Genomic DNA, 14,697 nt, shown 5'->3' with positions numbered 1-14,697 from the left:
CCCCGTCTGTTGGAGTCCCCCACGGGGGACTCGTGGAAGAGCAGAGTAATGCCCCCGACGTTGGAGCCTTCACGGCTCTGAAGAGAAATGCCCCCGACGTTGGAGCGACCTCGCGCTCTACACAGACACTGCTCCTTCGCTGGAGCGACCTCGTGGGCTCTTTAAACAAAGTGCCCCCCCCGTTCGTTCAGAGCGTCCCCTACTCACCGGGCCGTTCGCAGGGGGGACTCCGTTCTTCCCTCGGACCGTCGGTGCTTCGCGTAGGGAGCCTCTGGAGCTCCCGTCACTCTGGACTCTTCCTCCGCAGGGCGAGGCGGCGCCAGAAAGCTCCCGCTCCTCGGGGCTCTCTCGCTCTTTCCGGGTGCCGTCCAGCGCGGGGTGGGCTCCCGCCTGGATTGGTCTTCAGGGTCAGGCCCCGCCTCCTAAGGCTGCCGGGATTCCCTTCCGGGTTGCCGCGGGCAGCGCGGCGGCCCAGGGTTCCCGGCGGCTGTGGGAAACACGGGGTGGGCACCCGAGAATTCAGCAACAGACTGCGGCCAGGTCCCTGGCGGGGTGGGCACCCGCCAGGGATACGTATCCTTCAACAAAGCGGGGTAGGCACCCGTGGGCCGGCAAAACGCGGGGTTAATGCCGGGTGGGCACCGGCTTTCAAGAATAAAGCGCTCCTCGCGCTATGAAGCCAGTGAAAGCGCTCCAGAAGCGCTGGGGGCACCAAATAAAGCGCTCCTAGCGCTGAGGCAAGTAGAAGCGCTTCCAGGCGCTTTGGGGACACAAATGAAAAGGATGAAAAGCACCACAAAGTCCAGCAAAGTTCTTCCCTGCATGCAGCAGGGCAGGGGTGGGGGGCAAGGCTAGGCCCAGAGCCAGCTCACTGGGCCTCCAGGCAGGGAGGTAGTCCAAGTGGCGGTCCTCTGGTCCAGCAGCAGCAGCAGCCCTCCTCAGGTAAGATCCTGGCAGAGAACAGTTTCTGTGGGGACACAGCCCCATTTTTATACAGGCAAACCCTTTGTTCTGGGTTCAGGGTGAGGGGGAAAACCAGTCGCAGCTGGTTGGGGAGCACCCTTGATGTGCTCAGCCCCTCACTCTATTCACTGGCAGGGCTAGGGTCGTCAGTCGCACCACAGGGGGCGGGGCCAGCATTGTGTTTGGAAAACCCTGTCCTATTCAGGACCCAGGTGGACTCCTCCCACCCATCTAGCTGCTGATCTCCCCATTCACCACTGGGTGACTCATCCTGACACTGGGGAATCCCTAGCCCGTCACATGACACGACCAGCCAATCACGCGACAGACACACTGCACACAGAAGTGCCCACTTCTAGAAGTGGCACTTCCACACTAGGTACATGCACGCCGCACACATCATCGCGCAGCATTCACTCCCACGAGTCCGCACATACCAAACTCGGGCCTGCACACCCCACGCATCAGGAACTACTAGGGACACATACATTCCCCATGCATTCCTATGGGAGGGCAGGCCTATCTCACCACATGCACTCAGAGCACGCACGCACTTTACCCTGGGACACAGGGAAAGTGCGCAGAGACCAAACAATCACCATACCCAGTCACCAATAAAAAGCCAAAAAGTCCAGGGGTGAACCTGCCAGAAGGGCCAAGTCCAACACCCATCCACAAGAGGACTTGAGTACTTAAATATAATAGCGTTTTCTAAATATTAACCCACAATTCTACTAAAACAACTATCACAACATAAATAATCCACTTTATTATATCACATATTTAATTATGTGGTCTAAAATATATACATGAATTATATGGACATATATTTAGACAACATAATTAAACAAACCAAGTACACAACAACAATATTAAATATATAAGGTTTCGCCACCAACAATAAAAATATTTAAATGAACTTACCTGTGTAGTATCTCCAATGGGATAATAACATTCCTTCCAAATAAATCCAGGGAGTTCAAAATCCATAGTTATCCAAAAAATGACTATCCATTAACCATAAAAATCCCGAAAAATATAAAAAAAGTAAATAACCGCTCCTGGAAACCCGAACAATAAAGGAAGTGTTAAATAAACATTAGTAAACACAACTAATACACACTTCCTTTAAAAAAATAAGGTGTTTGAAACCGACGAAAATATCTTCTCCGTAAAACCTACAAAACAGAAACAAACATTCCCACCCACCCACAAACACACAAAACACACGTACAAACCTCACTACAAACGTTATTCAAACACTATAAAACTTTAACACACCGAAATACCAAAACACTAACAAAGCCACAAACACGGAACACAACGTTAATTATAAAACCGTATACAAACTATTACTAACACCCTAACTTCTAAAACATCAATCAATACACACTTATTACAACATAACTACTTCCACAAAACACTTAAAACTATTTAATAATAAAGCAAATAACTCTTACCTTCTCAAACGCGAAACAGCTCCGAACCGCGACCTGGATTCGACCAAAATAACCCAAAACAACAGCGAGCGGTTACAAAATAAAAGAACCAAACAAACATAGGAAGTTTGAAAATTAAAGCAGCACGGTTTTAGGTGAATGCTCAGCCTGGACTTTTCACTTTATCAGTAACGATAATATTGCCCACCTCAAATGGTCAGCTTCTCAAATGACCACCAAGACAACAATTATCCACAAGTATGAGAGGCAACATATTGGAAGAAATGTAAATTAATGTCAAAATAAACTTTTGTGTTTCGAATCCACACAGTAGTTGAGTATTTGCTTGAATTCCTTTATTCCAAGATTTAGTGAGACCAGATCCGCAGCCAATGCATTTCGCACAAACATGGGATTTTCAAGGCGAGTTTCAACAATAAGAAATATTTACACGTCAAAACGGGGGGTAGTATGACGAAATCGGCAGGACCCAGAGTTCAATCTAGGTAATAGGTCGATAGCTTTAGACAGTTCGTATGGTATATATCAGACATGTTTATTGCAATGATGTAATTATTAAAATATGCGTAATAATAAACAAAATTTTCTCTCGAATGAATATACATTCCAACAACTATAAAATAAATATTATTTTCCTATCTACTATTTAATTTAAAAATAATTTGGAATTTGCATTCTGATATAACTTCTATGTTTTATCCAACCCAAACTAAAATCTACAGATTTTTTGTCAATTAAATCCAATAAATTTAACTATTCTTATTCAACTCTATAATTAATTCTAATATTTGCTATTTACCAAACTTAATTAACATACTACTCCCACTACATACTGAACTTAATTAATTTACTATTCTCACTCCAACCTATATTTAATTAGGGTAGGTGCTGGACACTGAACTAAATTAATTTACTATTCCCACTCCAGTCTATATTAAATTAAAATAAGTGCTGGACACTGAACTTAATTAATTTACTATTCTCACTCCAACCTATATTTAATTAGAGTATGTGCTGGACACTGAACTGAATTCATTTACTATTCCCACTCCAATCTATATTTAATTAAGATAAGTGCTGGACACTGAACTTAATTAATTTACTATTCTCACTCCAAACTATATTAAATTACAGTAGGTGCTGGACAATGAACTTAATTAATTTACTATTCCCACTCCACTCTATATTTAATTAAGATAAGTGCTGGACACTAAACTTAATTAATTTACTATTCTCACTCCAACCTATATTAAATTAGGGTAGGTGCTGGACACTGAACTAAATGAATTTACTATTCCCACTCCAGTCTATATTAAATTTAAATAAGTGCTGGACACTGAACTTAATTAATTTACTATTCTCACTCCAACCTATATTTAATTAGGGTAGGTGCTGGACACTGAACTAAATTAATTTACTATTCCCACTCCACTCTATATTTAATTAAGATAAGTGCTGGACACTGAACTTAATTAATTTACTATTCTCACTCCAACCTATATTAAATTAGGGTAGGTGCTGGACACTGAACTAAATTAATTTACTATTCCCACTCCAGTCTATATTAAATTAAAATAAGTGCTGGACACTGAACTTAATTAATTTACTATTCTCACTCCAACCTATATTTAATTAGAGTATGTGCTGGACACTGAACTGAATTCATTTACTATTCCCACTCCAATCTATATTTAATTAAGATAAGTGCTGGACACTGAACTTAATTAATTTACTATTCTCACTCCAAACTATATTAAATTACAGTAGGTGCTGGACAATGAACTTAATTAATTTACTATTCCCACTCCACTCTATATTTAATTAAGATAAGTGCTGGACACTAAACTTAATTAATTTACTATTCTCAATCCAACCTATATTAAATTAGGGTAGGTGCTGGACACTGAACTAAATTAATTTCTAAATTAATTTGTTAAAAAATTTACAGATATATAAACATTTTGACAACACTTCCCACCCTTATCCCCTATCAACCAACATCCCACTCCGAAATATATTTGTAAAAATCGAAAATTTATTTCCTATTTATAAATATTTTTAATAAAAAATTAACAAATATTTATAAACTTCCCACCCTTATCCCCTATAAACCAACATCCCGCTCCTAAAATTTTATTTAAAATGCAAATTTTAATTTACAATTTCTAAATTTTTTTTTATTTTAAAATTAAATAATATATAAACATCTTTAAAACACTTCCCACCCTTATCCCCTAAAAACCAACATCCCGCTCCTAAAATTTTATTTAAAATGCAAATAAATTTTAATTTACAATTTCTAATTTTTTTTTTTTTTTTAAATAAATAATATATACAAATTTTTAAAAAACTTCCAACCCTTATCCCCTATAAACCAACATCCCGCTCCTAAAATTTTATTTAAAATGCAAATTTTAAATTACAATTTCAATTTTTTTTTTTTTTTTAATTAAATAATATATAAACATTTTTAAAACACTTCCCACCCTTATCCCCTATAAACCAACATCCCGCTCCTAAAATGATTGCTAAAATTCTAAATTAAATTTACAATTTCTAAATAAATTTAAAAAAAATTCTAACAATATATAAACATTTTTAATACACTTCCCACCCTTATCCCCTATAAACCAACATCCCGCTCCTAATTTTTTTTATAAAATTCTAAATTTAATTTAGAATTTCTAGAAAATTATTTTAAAAAATTTACAAATATATAAAAAAATTTAAAACACTTCCCACCCTTATCCCCTATAAACCAACATCCCGCTCCTAAAATTAAATATACATTTCACATTTTAAATTAAATTTAATAATTAAATTTTACAATATATTACAAAAATAAATTAACTTTTTTAAAACACTCCCCACCCTTATCCCCTATAACCCAACATCCCGCCCCTAAAACAATATAAATATTTCTCATATTACACAATAACGATATTTTCACATGTCGATATTATTACGAACGATATTACTTACATCGACATATAAGTAAAAAAAAAAAAACGATATTTTTCACATCGATATTAGCTATTTCGATATTTTGGACATTCGATATTTTTGACTCGATATTTATGTCCCTCGATATTAAAAAGTCGATATATAGACTGCTCACCGTCGCTGGAGTAGTAGTCACCCTGGCGGACCTGGAAGCTTCTCCCAGTCAGGAACGATTGGATCCATTGAAGTGCAGCTCCAGATATTCCTCCACTGTTTAGACACTATAGCAAGGTGGCATGAGCTACAGTGTCGAATGCTGCACTCAGATCCAATAGGATGAGGGCCATAGTGTGACCCTCATTCACCCCCTGGCGTAGGGTCTCCACAGCCATCAGGAGCGTGGATTCCGTTGAATGACGGGGCGGAAGCCAAATTGGGTATCGTGTAATAAGGCAGCCTTTTCCACGAAATCCATCAATTGCAGATTGACCGTTTCTTCGGTCACTTTGGCCAGGTATGGTAGGAGGGAAATTGGCCGGAGGTTCTCTAGTTTATCAAAACTGATATTGGGTTTCTTCCTAAGGGGTAGAACCACCGCCTTTTTCCAGTCTTTGGGCACGGTCTTGGTGCTGAAGGACACGTCTAATAGATGCCTAATGTAGGGTTCCAATACCACTAGCCTGTCCGCTAGACGTTTTGGTGTAGTAGGGTCCCGCAGAGATCCCGACTTCACAGATCGGCAGATTTTTAAGAGATCTTCTGGAGGCGGGGTGACAAAGTTGGTCAGTCTGTGACTATCCCCCCATTCCCTAGGACTTTCCGCAAATTCTGTCCCCTTAATGGGTTGAATCGGAAATGCCGAATACATTTTAGATATTTTTTCAGCAAAAAAATCTGCGATCTTATTGCAGGATTCAGGCGAGCAATCATCTGGGGCGATAGCTGGTTTTCCACTCAAGAGAGTTTTATAGAGCGAAAAAAGCTCCTTCATCGAGTTACCGGCTTCGCTAATTTTAGTCGTGTAGTATACTGTTTTAGACTTTCTAATTAGCCCATGGTAAAGTCGCCTCTCAATCAAGTAGGCATCTCTAGTTTCTTTGGAAAAAGCTCCGCGCCATTGTCTTTCGACTCTCTTCAGTGCGGCTTTCATGACTCGTAGTTCATCGTTGAACCATGGGGCAGTTTTTTGAACACGGCCACCTGATTTAGCTTTTGAGAGAGGAGCTATGTAATCTAGCGCCTCATTGATGCGCTTACAAAGATTAGTGTTGGCCGCGTCTGCATCATTCCCCCCAGGGCTCCCCCCTTTGGTCAACGCCTCACCGAATTTAGACTGGGAGAAGGTGGCCCATCTCCGCCTGAGGTGATACAGTGTCGTTGGCTGCGGGAATCTTCCTCCAAGAATTCGTATAGAGAAAGGTACTATATAATGATCCGACCAGGGGATGGGGATAGGGGTCATGGCTTCTACTTCCCCCCAATTAACAAATATAGGATCAAGCAAGTGTCCTAACTGATGAGTGGGACCATTTACAATTTGTTTCAATTGGAGAGCTCCTAATGCCTGACAAAAATTCTTGCTAACATTGTCTAAGGGGTTGTTAAGGTGTAAATTGAGATCTCCAAGCACCAGAAATTTATCTTTACATAACGCAGTCTCCATAATGCCCTCAACCAGACTCTCCTCAAACCTGGCTATAGGGCCTGGGGGTCTGTAGATTAACATGCCCTTCAGCGTGCAGCCGTTATTCACTTTAATAGTGAAACTTCCTTCCTCGCTGTCCAGGATAGGGGAATAGTCTAGTTGGCATCGTAGACTGTCCTGGACTACAATTGCAATACCCCCTCCTCTACCTGTGGGTCTATCCAGTCGATGTATTGTGTATCCTTCTGGGAGCGCCTCCAGGGCGTCAGGTGTAGATCCGTCATCTAGCCATGTCTCAGTTAGAAACACAAGATCCCACTGTTTCTCAGTGAGTAGATCATGTAAGTCCAACCTGTGCTTCCGTAGCGAACGTACATTAAGCAGTCCACAATGCATGATGTAGTCCGTAGTGGCCATGTTCCTACCAGGATCATAGGAGAAGTGACAGTATTCGCAGCCTGTGTTATCCTCCACTTGCAAGTTATGCTTACAAGACTCAGCAACGTTGCAGCGGAAGGTAAGTAGTTCTTGCTTGCTCCAGCGTATGGAGTCCTCCCCAGGGGCATAGGGTATGGCCCTGGACCGCGTATGATCGCGGACGGGCGCAGACGGGCTTGCCTTAGGTGCGCCTTCGGCGCACTGACGGCGTGCCCGCTGCGCTTACGTGAGAGGCACATTTTGTAGGTGGTATTGATTAGGCGTGGCCTCAATGGTGGGCGTGTCCCAGCGTTCGAGCCGCGAAGGCGGCAGTGTAATCCTTCCCTGTAACAGCGCTCAAATCCGCTGTAACAGGGTTAAAGCTGGCGTTTTATCCAGGGGAAAGGTGCTCAGGGTAAGTGGACACAAAGGAATTAAAAACACAGAATACACATCAAGTTAAAAAAAATATCAGCAATTCCTCCCGGCTTCCACCTCAGGAGTCGAACAGTAACGTGTTTTGGCTCGCTAACAGATCAGCGGTTTTAAAGGAGGTTAAGGAGAGTGGGCGTGGCCTCAATGGTGGGCGTGTACCAGCGTTCGAGCCGCGAAGGCGGCAGTGTAATCCTTCCCTGTAACAGCGCTCAAATCCGCTGTAACAGGGTTAAAGCTGGCGTTTTATCCAGGGGAAAGGTGCTCAGGGTAAGTGGACACAAAGGAATTAAAAACACAGAATACACATCAAGTTTAAAAAAATATCAGCAATTCCTCCCGGCTTCCGCCTCAGGAGTCGAACAGTAACGTGTTTTGGCGCGCTAAAAGATCAGCGGTTTTAAAGGAGGTTAAGGGGAGTGGGCGTGGCCTCAATGGTGGGCGTGTCCCAGCATTCGAGCCGCGAAGGCGGCAGTGTAATCCTTCCCTGTAACAGCGCTCAAATCCGCTGTAACAGGGTTAAAGCTGGCGTTTTATCCAGGGGAAAGGTGCTCAGGGTGAGTGGACACAAAGGAATTAAAAACACAGAATACACATCAAGTTTAAAAAACTAAGGGCCGGATTATGATGTTGTCCGAAAGGGCATCCTAGAGCCTTTCGAAGTCACACTTTCCAACCGACTCGTACTGAGATCCGGTTTTCCCAAACGACACATTACGATGCCCAAAGCCCATTACTTACCGAACGACTCAGTTTCTCCAGAAATGCAGAATGGAGTTGTTCGGAGGTACTTCTGAGTCCGAATCTGACCGCCCAAGTGCGATGCATACTTCCTATGCGCCGAATCGGTCGGCCCAACCAACAAGTCAGAGCAGCCAGAAGGGGATATTTCAGCTCTGAATCAAGCCACAAAACGATTCCTACGACCGAGACTGGGCAGGTATGCATCCCATCGTGCATGTCATCCTTCTACTCTACATCTATGATGAATACTACAACCCCAAACAAAGCGGTCTTTGCAGACGGTAAGTTAGACACCTACCCCTACACAATTAGGCAACTACCCCGCAAAAGACAATACAAGAGAAAGCAGGGGCGAAACTAAATCTAAAGTTAGGGGGTAAAAAAACTTCATGCAATGTAGTGTCAAATTGTGGTTTGGGGGCAAATACCCCCAGCAATGTTGAGCCAATGTGGGGGTTATGGGGCAAATACCCCCAGCAATGCTGAGCCAATGTGGGGGTTGGGGGCAAATACTCCCAGAAAAGTTGAGCCAATGTGGTGGGGTTGGGGTGCAAATACCTCCAGCAATGTTGAGCCAATGTAGTGGGGTTTGGGGGAAAATACCTCTGGCAATGTTGAGCCAAATGGGGTTTGGGAAAAGACACCCAATTGATGGACGGAATGCAGAACAAATCAAAATATTCACCCCCAGTCAAGAGATGTTTGTTTCCAGTCGAGGGAGGACCTGTCTTGGCAGTTCGGGCTGGACTGTTCCCATGAGGCACAGGGTCAAGACTGATTTGCATATGGCTGGGTTCAAACTGGAACGGCATGGTGAGCAAAAAAACGATGGCTTTAGGCCCAGATCTCTGTACCGGGGTGAATGTATGACATTTTTCTGCATTCTGTCCATCAACTGTTGTTTTTGCATTTGTCACCCCGAATGGGAAGGGTATGCCCAGGCGTGGGTCCCTTGCTCTCCATGCCACTGGAATCAAGCTATCCTGGCTGAAGAGGGGTGAAACCCCGAAACCAGTCCTAGGATGCTTGTTTCCTGTCCAGGGAGGACCTGGCTTGGCAATTCGGGCTGGACTGTTCCCATGAGTCACAGGGTCAAGACTGATTTGCATATGGCTGGGTTCAAACTGGAACGGCATGGTGAGCAAAAAAAACAATGGATTTAGGCCCAGATCTCTGTACTGGGGTGAATGTATGACATTGTTCTGCATTCTGTCCATCAACTGTTGTTTTTGCATTTGTCCCCCCAAGTGGGAAGGGTATGCCCAGACGTGGGTCCTGTGCTCTCCATGCCACTGGAATCAAGCTATCTTGGCTGAAGAGGGGTGAAACCCCGAAACCGGTCCTAGGATGCTTGTTTCCAGTCCAGGGAGGACCTGGCTTTACAGTTCAGGCTGGACTGTTCCCGTGAGGCACAGGGTCAAGACTGATTTGCATATGGCTGCGTTCAAACTGGAACGGCATGGTGAGCAAAAAAACAATGGATTTAGGCCCAGATCTCTGTACTGGGGTGAATGTATGACATTGTTCTGCATTCTGTCCATCAACTGTTGTTTTTGCATTTGTCACCCCGAGTGGGAAGGGTATGCCCAGACATGGGTCCCGTGCTCTCCATGCCACTGGAATCAAGCTATCTTGGCTGAAGAAGGGCGAAACCCCGAAACCGGTCCTCGGATGCTTGTTTCCAGTCCAGGGAGGACCTGGCTTGGCAGTTCGGGCTGAACTGTTCCCATGAGGCACAGGGTCAAGACTGATTTGCATATGGCTGGGTTCAAACTGGAACGGCATGGTGAGCACATAAAGATGGATTTTGGCCCAGATCTCTGTCCTGGGGTGAATGTATGACATTGTTCTTCATTCTGTCCATCAACTGTTGTTTTTGGAAATGGGTTTGGGGGCCAAATGCCCCCAGCAATGTAGTGTCAAGTTAGGGGTTGGGGGGCAAATGCCCCTAGCTATGTTGGGCGAATTTGGAGGTTGGAGGCAAATGCCCCCAGCAATGTAGTGTTAAATTGGGGTTTGGGGGAGCAAATACCCCCTGCAATGTAGTGTCAAATTGGGGTTTGTGGGGCAAATACCCCCAGCAATTTTTAGCAAATTTGGGGGTTGGAGGGCAAATGCCCCTAGCAATGTATTGTCAAATTGATGGTTGGGGGGCAAATACCCCCAGTAATGTGGAGCTAATGTGGGGGCTGGGAGGCAAATACCCCAGCAATGTTAAGCCAATGTGAGGGTTGGGGGGCAAATACCCCCAGCAATGTTGAGCAAATGTGGGGGTTGGATGGCAAATACCTCCAGCAATGTTGAGCCAATTTGGGGGTTGGTCGGCAAATACCCCCAGCATTGTTGAGCCAATTTGGGAGTTGGGGGGATAATACTCCCAGCAATTTGTACTTCATGATGTAACCGGTGCTCATGCAAAGTGCCTCAATACCTTTGTGTGGAGTTCAAGATGTACAAAACAGCAAAAAAACAAAGCTTAATGTTACTTGGCAGTAAATTCATTCTCACACTGTGGCAGCAAATGTAAGTGTCAACTATAAGGAATGGACAGAGTGGAGATGCATGTGCTCTAGGGGAGGTTGAAAAACCAACAGAGCCACATCAGCTACCAAATGGTCCCTTGGAAATCCTATAAAATACTTGGGTGCTGCTGAGCGAAGACGACACACCAGCCACCCACAGCAGCTCAAGAACTGTCTGTGTGTGAGGGGAAGCTGCCTTAGCCTGGGCTGACACACATGATGGATGGGCTGAAGCACATTGAGCCCTACAGGCATTGAGTTCTATCAGAAAGTATTCAGTATAGGCTTGGTTTCGGAATGCGGGCAATCGGGCATTGTTCGATGAGCCAGTGCACCAGGTTCACCTGTGAGCTGGTCTATTTGGGGCCAATGAAAACCACCCTAAGAGACTGACTTACTTCCACAGCCCCTACCAGGCCACTGCAATGTGATTCAAGTAACTTGACTGTTCCACAGCTGTGCTGTAAATTGAGTCTGGGGGCCAGCCTTTGGTACATATTCACCTTGGCGCCCTGCGTCGCATGCCCTGACAGAAGCAGTGTTATCTCCCCCATGCGCCCAACACTGACAGGCCATGGCAGGAGCATGGAGGTTGCGTTGCATGTAGGGGCCTCACATGGAGGCAAGTTTTTTTTGGCCATTCTAACCTACCCCACACCCCCTTGATCAGCAGCAGTGTGTTGTTTTGAAGCATCCCATGCCAGGGAAATGCTCAGAGGCTACAAGGAAAGGGATGATCACGGAATGTGTGTCAATTAATTTCAGAGTGTCCCAGCATCATTACGTTCCCAGTCTGATCCCTGTTCCATGGCATGTTGTGTCTGCTAAATGAGGGAATGTAATCATTAGGTAGGTACAGTCAGACCGCTAAATACAGCGAGAAACACACGTTGGAACAGGAATGCCCATAGTCACATTTATGTATGTATCAAAAAGTGAATGCATGAATCCACAACAACACACAACAAAACTTTGCAAGGCAACAGAACTCCAATGTGCTCATAAACATATGTCCACAGAGACATATTCACGGGCACTATGCCCGCACCTACATACATCTGTTACACAGGCTAAATACCAAGATTTAAAATGCATACAAAGCCCACTACATCTCATGTCATAGGAAGTCACATTGCAGAAAGTGACATCATTCATCCATGTTACCTTGCCATTTCCCAAACAATCTAGTAGAAGTACATTGTTTACTCTGGATAGCTGCCAAGGAAAATACAACATGTATAAATTACACAGGAAAGTCAAGTCAAAATTAATGGCTGGTCTACCAAGTAGCAGGACAATACATCCACCCAATCAGATGGATAACCTAGGCCGAGCTTTACTATCTCACACCTCACTTTACCCGATGCACAAATTGTTGACATGTCTACAAACATCAAATTGACTTCTGTGGTCCAACATGGACCTCCACTCCCCCATCATACCAACCACACAGTCCCCAATCCTGTGCCATGATGAGTACACTAGTGTCAGAACAGATCACAATAGGGACACACCACCAGAATGGGATGTTGGATGTATCACAAATAGCAACATGGGAAGAACCCAACACAGATCCAGAGAAGGACTCAGAAGAATCCTTTACATACACTCAATAACATGCACACAGGTAATATAGCACACACACTCCACTCAAATATATAAAGGACACGGCTATCTTGGGGCATACTATGGTTTTCCAGGCCAGGTTGACACGCTCCTGGTGGGCCGGTGCCATTCAACCACCACTGTTCACTCAGGCCAGCCAGCAGGGCACTGTCGTGTTTTAACAATGTACAGTGACGAAATTGGCACATTGACTGTGGGCCTCTCCAATCACCCAAGGTGACTCAAAACAGATGCAGCCACCTGTGTTCAAGTACAAGCTCATAAGCATCATTGAGACTAGGCGAGAGCCTGTCCAATGCATGAGTGGTAAACATGGCAGTACTCTTGTACCAGCCAACGGGGTGTTGGTCACTGCGCAAGCGGCCCGATCAAGTTCAGGTAGATTCAATCCAGTTAGGAATCAGGATTCGTTTACCATGGGTTCACAGTACAGGTGAATATATAGGCCACAACTTTACACTCTGAAAGATTCATGGATGGTTGCCTGACAACTGTTGTTAGAATAGAAATGTTTCTGCTTGTGCATTATTTTATGTAAGTTAGAATTTGCTGTACCATTTTCTATTCAGATGCCATTTTAAATCAGGATCGAAACTAATCCTGAACTATTTCTGAGAAAAGGCATCTGCTAAGTTTCATTTCTCCAAGGGTGCGTTTTGCTTCACCAATGAATAGGCTGTTCTTATTAGCGCACACCTTTCTCACTAGATAGAGGCCTTCTCCCACTTGTCTGGTGATGGGGCTGACTGGAGTAACCTTGGACTTTGATAGTTTGAATGAGATATGAGCACTGAGATAGTTTTTCTCTTGTGTTCCATTGCTTTTCAGCACCTGCCTGGAAAGTTCCACTCTGGGTGTATTCTAGCCCAGTTACTAAATGTACTTAATGTATCTTTATGCTTGTACATGTCAGTCCCTCTGCAGCACTCCTAGCGACTGGGCAGACCCGGCTACGCTCTGAGTATATCAAATAAACAGTAACTGGTTGGTATCCTCTTCTGACTGATGACTATTCTTTATGTATGGAAGGCTGAGAGGTGGTCATCAGTGACCCGAGGGACCTGAATATGACCACTTCCTTCACTGTGCATCTGTGGAAGGTGATCCATAATCAGCAGCATCTGTTGGGTTGTTGTTAAGCAACAGAGGAGGCAGGACACAAGTTACCCTGACTTATCCGACCCTGTGTTCATCACAGCTTGTCCTGTTGCAATGTAAAAGTAACCCACTTGTTCAATCAGATTGTTGTGGTGTGTTTGAGCATATGTCAGCATGGCATGCAACTGTACCACAGTCTATTGATGACATAGGGATGCCTCTGTCTACAGCAAAGCCCTGAGGAAATTGGACCAGACAACATACAAGTCCTCAGACCCAGCCACTCAGTAATGATTTCAGTGATTGCCCCTCAAACAACATAGAAGTTATTGTGTCCCAGTCGTCAGTGAATCTTTTGGAGACAAAATCCATTAGGGATGAGAAAAATGTATGGGCAAATAACAATGTAGGATACAGTCACCATGTGTAGACTGGGGGCGCTACACACAACATCCAATCTGTATGTGCCTTAGGTCATCTTCTGAGAATGTCATTCACACCAATTCAAGTGAATGTGAAATAGCGAGTGCACACCTTCTCATCTTTTGATTGAATTTTATGCTTAAATTGCCAAATGCATGCGTGCATCACAGCACTGTGAACGTCCCTCACAGCATATCAAAGATATCACCAGAAACGGTGACCTTTGCGCCTCCTGCTGTTGCACTGCTATAATGAGGATGCTCCCCTCTTGAAGTAAACCAAGTTCACCACTTTTTGCCAAGAAGTCCAGAGTAATCTGTAGTAATGCACAACATTAATCAATGATTCATCCATCCTTATTGTAATCACTCCGGAGACAGTGATGATGACTTAGAATGTTTTATTTTTATTTTGGCATTTTCAA

This window comes from Triturus cristatus, chromosome 3_1, assembly GCF_964204655.1.
Source record: "Triturus cristatus chromosome 3_1, aTriCri1.1, whole genome shotgun sequence".
Classification (NCBI taxonomy): Eukaryota; Metazoa; Chordata; class Amphibia; order Caudata; family Salamandridae; genus Triturus; species Triturus cristatus.
This window is presented reverse-complemented; position numbering follows the sequence as displayed.